Consider the following 6,851-nt stretch of genomic DNA (forward strand, 5'->3'; position numbering starts at 1 on the left):
GTGTTTGTTTGGTTCAAGAGTCAAACAAACTCTGGAGTGAACCGAAAACCGGAACAAGACCACCTGAACAGGGTCTTAGGATGTTTTCAATATAGTAGCTTTGTTTTGTTCTGAATCAGTTGATCAGTTGATAAAAATGTTCTATTTTCCAGCTGGTTCAGTTTATTTTAACACAAAATTAAAGCGAAGCAAAAGTTGGGTCAGACTGAGTTCAGATCCCACCACAAATTAATTGCTCTAGGATTTGTGACAGGATGGAGACCACGTCCTCTGAGGGGCCTCGGGGTGTCACCTGTTTGGTTGGGTTCAAAAAGTCTCTGGTGCTTTTTGTACAGTTTGTTTGGGCTGGTGTGAAATCTGACTCTGGATGAGCTATGTCAGTCCATTTGACTTCCTGTTCACACGCCTTCAGCAGCCTTGGTCTGACTGACAACTTTCACAGCAACCTAGATAAACCAAACCAAATGTACCAGAATGTATTCAAACTGAACCACGGTGTAAAATGACATAAAATATTAGTTAATGTCTGAATGAAAGAATAAAACGTGCCACTTAAATTTACCTGCTGAAGTCTGGTGAAGTTTAACTCATAAAGTCTGATGCTGAAAAACTTAATTTTAATAATCAGATACTTGTGATGTATATGTATATGTATTCTGTGGCCTTTTATGCCTTAAATTGTTCTTTTTTTGCTTCATCCCAGAATCTTTAAAAATGAAAATGTCGATACGACTGCGGCACAGTCCATCTGTCCTTGTCTCGTATGTCCGCAGACATAAACAGCTGGTTTTCTCCTGATGAATGTTTTTCTGCGTGACAGGGTTCAGTGGAGGTTTGGGAATCAATCCAGTCTGCGTTCACATGATATCAGAGGAATAAAACATGACTTCCCACAGTCCTCATGACTGCACGGAGGGCAGATTCTTTTCCTTTAACCTATTTTCTTTTCAGTTTGTTATGTATTTTTACCTCCTCCCCATCTATTCAACCCTTGTCTTGAACATCTATTTTTAAACTCAATCAAATTAGTTTTTAGATGAAATTTGCAGAAATAAACAAAGGATCGTATTGAAGATTTATATGAGTCATTGCTATTGCTATATTATATATATTTTATTTATGTAATGAGCAAAGGAACAAAATAATAATAATAATAAAGGAATTTAACATGTATCTTAAATCTCCAGAAAACTGTGAACAAATTAAAGGAAATTGTGGATCAATCTGTGGATAATAGTCTTAATGATATTAATAATGATGGCATGTTATTCCAGCTTGAGTGTTTATGCATTATTCCAAAGTAGTTAGCCCAAGTGCTAACCTTTTGTTCAATTAGCTTAAATTAGCTTCTTTTGTTGTGTTGTAAAACGTATTTGTAACCATTCAGACGAAACTTAATTCAGACTTAACTAAATTCATAGTTTGTCATTATAATTTAAACAATGTGAACACAGTATTATGGACCTAGATGTGAGGCTTTAATGCTATGTTTAGCATGTTTAGTTTGTTAGCATGTGTCTGGATAATTGCTAACATTAGCAAACAGCAGTACGTTTCCTCTGCCGCTTTACATGGTTTTATCACCGGGAGCCGGTGGCGGTGATTGTGGCTTGACCAAGAGATTCAACACAAAAGCTTATAATACATCCTCTGGGCAGTGCTACCTAGTTTTCAGGCTAAATGAGTTGCTATCAGACAGTGATGAGACGGGCCGATGCTAGCTGGTTAGCATGCTAACCACTGGTTAGCATGCTAACCAGTAGAAGAAAAGACGTGATAGAGACGTTGACGTTGAAGTTGAAGTTGAAGTTGCTTTCCACCGCTGGAGACAGCTGTTGGTGAAGTTTGATGATGAACTTGCACCATTTCTTCTAGACTGGTGAGTAAACAGCTGCTAATGCTAATGTTGGCTATGTAGCGATGGCAAAACATACAAATAGCTTCTAATAGCTAAACTTACGAGCTAACACTTTTTTCTGAAAGCTAACAATAAACTTAACAATAATTACAATATGGACCCAAAGTCTTAAGTGGCTAAATGCTAACTTTATCAAATGAGCTGTTTGAGTTGTTAGCTAATTTAAGCATTGAGTAAAATAACTTGTCTCGTGTTAGCTAATTTTAGACTAAATTAATGATTTAGTGAATGCTAGCTTTAATGAACATTAACTAGCTTTATTGACTCATGATACTAATACTGAAATATAAATTTAACTAGGTTGCTAGTGGTTGCTAATGTTAGCAATTAGCTTAAAACAAACCACTGGTACCATTTAGCAAACAGCTACAGTATAGCTTCATAACCAGACCAACCACAGTGACTTTTTAAAGGCTGAACCTGCTCTGATTTTCTTTATTGAGCGGATTCAGGTGATTTAGAAGTTGCACAATGTTGTCAGTGAAACAGTTGGGTAATTATAATTAAGAATAATGGAACATAAAGTACCTGCTGTGGTTTTGAATTAAGCTAAAGTTATATAAAGAGCAGTAGAAACAATAGAAGCAGTGAAGGAGGAGCAGTGCACTGAGGTGACTAACAGCTGTGGCAGGTAATGACTAATCTGTGATGAATGACACCTGAGTCTCTGCCAGGTCTGTACTGCTACTGTCTACATCCCAACACCAGACTGTTTCACACAGTGAAGACGCTCAGTCATCCAGGTCATGGTTTAACTGATTTACGAAGGCTTCTGCTCAGCACGTAGAAATATCTTTCACAAACACTTTAAATAAACACATTCTTGTACTTATGCTTTTGTACACAGGAGCTCACATACGCCGCGTGTCCCACATACCTGGGCGGGGATGTTTGATTGACAACTCGGGGGCGTGGACGGCATGACCCAGACTGGAGCAATGACAGGTACGGTTGTGGTTTCTGTGCATGTGAGACAGGTTCGTTAACAGTCTTTCACTAATTGTCACAGACGCCAGATGTTCACAGTGGTTGTGTCCTGATTTGCCCACTGAGAAATAATATTTTTTCTTGTAAAGCACTTTGCAGCTGTGTTTTGAAAGGTTCTATATTAACAAAACGTATCATCATTATTATTACTATTATTATTTTATTATAATTTAATAATTCAATCACTGACACCCCCCCCCCCCCAGGGACCTTTTCGGGGGAAGACCATCACCCCAAAATTTAATTTAGACCCTCTTGTGGAAGGACTGCGGGGGACTGAGTTGCTCAATAGGGTCCCTACTGTTCCTGCAGGGAAAAGTTCCTGCAGGGAAAAGTTCCTGCGATGTAAACGCACCTAAAGTAAAGTGAAGTAAGAAGAAGACGACTTGTAGAAGGCTACAGGATGAGAAAAAGACTTGAACTGGAGGATTTTGAGGAGGACTTGTAGAGGACTGGGAGATCTGAACTGAATTATGGAGACTGGGTGGCCACACACACACACACACACACACACACACACACACACACACACACACACACACACACACACACACACACACACACACACACGCTCAGAGGAAACACATTAAGAAGACAAATGACTGCAGTGAAACTGATGTTTACCCAGCAGGCTATTTAAAGAGAGAGAGAGAGAGAGGAGGGATTAATGTGAAGAGCGATTCAAGAAGAAGATAAAGACATGAGAGAAAGAAGAGAACAGCGAGGAACAGAAACGGAGGGATAGATGAAAGAAGAGATAAAGATTGATGAATGGAGAAGAAAAATAGATGTGACTGATTCTTAAAATACAAACACCTGATAAAACAACCTTTTTCCTCTTCCGCCTTCCTTCATATTGTTCTTTTTTCAGCTATTTCAGGTGTTTCTTTAGTTACATCTATAAATATTATGTAAATTCTTATTATATTATTCACAAACAGTTTGATTTACAGATCACCTGCAACGTGTTCTTTATTTACTCATCCATTTTTCGCAATAAAACCAAAATAAAGAACAATAATCACCATTAAAATGTTCAGTTATATAATAAATATAATAATAATCTTGTGTTTAGTGTTTTTGGCCCTAAGTGGAGCAGACTGGTTGATATTTTGGACTTTTTCAGCCGTATGAAAGTATGCAGTAAACATGTGAACGTGTTGAATAGAAGCTGTTGCAGGTGCAGATGAGATAAGAGCAGGTTTGGAGGTTAAAGCTTATAAAAGCCAGTCTGCTCCTGGTGGTGCGAGAATTATAAATACCAAACTGACAGCACAAAGACCCTCCTTCAGCCTGGTCAACATCAACCTCAGACATCCACATCACATCAGGCGAATAATTAACCCATTTTATGCACAGTTTGAATTTTAGTTGTAAGAAGCTTAGAAGTTGTGACATGAAAAGAGGATGTGAACGGATTTTTCTCCAGGCGCTGAGTGCCAGACTGGTGCTTTCTGAAACAAATGTAATTTTCATAGCTGTTTCATAGCTGGCGTCATTAGCTGAATGTGGACAGCCGGCAGTGCTGTGACGGATGGACGAACCAGACTCTGGCATCTCCAGATGTAATAAACATAATATTGTGTAAATCTGAAAGTGTTAAAGTTGTGTTTTTAACAGTGGTGGAAGAAGAACGCAAAACCTTCACATAAATAAACGTACCAATACAACAATGTAAAAATATTCATATCAGCTAAAAGTACTTGAATGCACCAGTGCAAAGCAGCATTTTACTGCTGTTTGTGCTCCAGGTGGAGCTGTTTTCAACATCTTTATATACAGCTGGTTAGTTCAGTCCAGTGGTTCCCAACCTGGAGGTCGGGCCCCTCTAAAGGGTCACCAGATAAATCTGAGGGGTCATCAGATGATTCATGGGAGAGGAAAGAAGAAGAAACTAAATTCTGGTTCACTGATCTGGATTCAGTTTGTTTTTATTTTCTGTAATTTTTTGCTTTTAGTGAAATAAATGTGTCTTCAGTAGAACTGCTAACAACTCAATAAGGTTTCTGTCAGGAGCTTTGTGTTGTATTTTATAAGATTATCATGTTTTGTGGTACAGTAAAAACTATAACTACTATTTCCCTCTGAGCTTTATGCTACAGTAAAGTAAAGAGTATGCAGAAGTTCAGTGTTTCCAACACTGGTTTTTAACCTGTTAACAAACAGCCCAAGTTTCGTTCACAAGCCTGAAAATAATGTAAAAATAAAGATGTCACTGTTCTTCAACCCTTCTTACAGCCATGACCCTTTACATCTTACAACCAAACCGTCAGAATGAGTAGAAGAGGCACTAGACCAAAGCTACAAAGGGGAAAAAAGGTTTTCTTCCCTCACTTATATATGTGTGGTGTGTATATATATATATATATATATATGACCTCAAAAAGGAATATGAGGTCAGCAGGACCTTCTTTGTGGAAAAGTGAACGGCTGTTGTAGTGATATGAGGATCCTAAAATACTTGATTGAATCAGGAGACTTGGACTTTTCAAACAATGTAGAATTTGTCAACGAGCTGGTTTTCTGTTTGCCCATCGATTCGTTGTGAACTATAAAATGCAGCCTGTTCTCACACAGGGATTTTCTGACTTTGGGGAGATTTGGTTTGTATTTCGAGGTGAAATATTCCAGGTATCTCTTATCTCGTTCTCTGTCTGTCGGGATCATGTTCAGTGTTGTGTATCAGTTAGTTCTCACTCTGATTTAAAACTGCTGCACCTTTCCATCGAATGGAAATGTTCTTATGTGTCCTAAACTTCTAAGTCATCTCTTAATATTTGCTTCAAATCTTGTTTCCCCTTTTTTTTAATGAACCACTTCAGTGTGTGACTGTGCTGGGATCAGATCCCACGACTCCATGCTCTCGTGTCAACACCTCACATTACTGACCCGACTGAATGTTTTCTCTGCTCTGAAGTTTCTGACTCGCTTCATTATCATTATTACTGTTATTATTTTCTTCAGACATTCAGTGTCGCTGCACGTTTTATTTTGAAGGAATCGTGAAGAAGGCTGCATGAAGAAACAAATAACTGTGTTTGTTTGATATGGCTGCTCTGCAGTTATTAAAGAAACCCATTCCCCGGAGTCTGCCGGCTCCTGACCTCTGACCTCCCCGAGGAGAGCGGCTTATTTCTCCGCAGAGAGATTCATAATAACACGTAACATTATCACGTTAACTGTGAGAAAGTGACGGCGGTCCTGACTGTGGCCAAACATGGGAAGGTTTTCAGCATCTCTCTGCCTGAATAAACAGCAGTCAGAGAGGAAAGTCTGGATCTGGGACATTCCCGCACTGATCTGAGACCTGCTGTCTCACATGAAACTTGATGTTTCGGTCCCTGTGGTCAGTCGGCACTCTTGATGTTTGCCGTGGGATTGGCGTGATGGAGGGAGGGTCGGGTGGGGACCTTCTGTCTTTGACATTTTGTTGATAAGCCCACAACGTCTCCAGAAGACTCCACGGTGATACCTGGTGTTCCAGGTATCACCCCCCTCATTTCCTCACCCTCCAGTCTTCATCTTGCAGCCCAGTTGTTGTCTTTCCTTTAAATCTGCAGCAAACTGCTGCTTTTTTTCTCTGCTGATTTGACAAGAACTTGGTTGCTTGTTGGAGGGAGTGACCCCAGCGTCCCACTTCAGTTTCCAGTTCAGAGTGCTTGGTCTTTTCCCTCTCGTATTCTTCAACACCATCTTGGTACTGTCAGCTCCAGAGTCTATAGCAGCTTGGCCGTTGTGGACCACACCTGCAGGAAGCTTCCATCCTTTGATGTTTTTCTCTGGAGGTCAACCTGCTGGGACAGATGTGGGCATTTCCTGCCAGTTGTTTGTGGGAGAGCTTTTGTGGTGGTTCGCCTCTGTTCCTAGATTGATGCCAGCTGTCTGAGAACATGGTTATGCTGCCAAGTTTAACGCCCTTGGGTGAGGCTTGTAGTGCATCTCGTTA

General features: G+C 39.8%; 1 long non-coding RNA gene across 1 annotated transcript; it reads left to right on the top strand.

The window, feature by feature from the left end:
• Positions 1 to 1,460: 1,460 nt before the first annotated feature.
• LOC130165482 (uncharacterized) lies at positions 1,461 to 3,968 on the top strand. The gene is made up of 3 exons (XR_008826809.1): positions 1,461 to 1,879; positions 2,766 to 2,863; positions 3,112 to 3,968. It is a non-coding gene; the product is annotated as an uncharacterized LOC130165482 (long non-coding RNA).
• The last annotated feature ends 2,883 nt before the right edge of the window (positions 3,969 to 6,851 follow it).

Source organism: Seriola aureovittata, chromosome 24 (genome assembly GCF_021018895.1).
Source record: "Seriola aureovittata isolate HTS-2021-v1 ecotype China chromosome 24, ASM2101889v1, whole genome shotgun sequence".
NCBI classification, from domain to species: Eukaryota; Metazoa; Chordata; class Actinopteri; order Carangiformes; family Carangidae; genus Seriola; species Seriola aureovittata.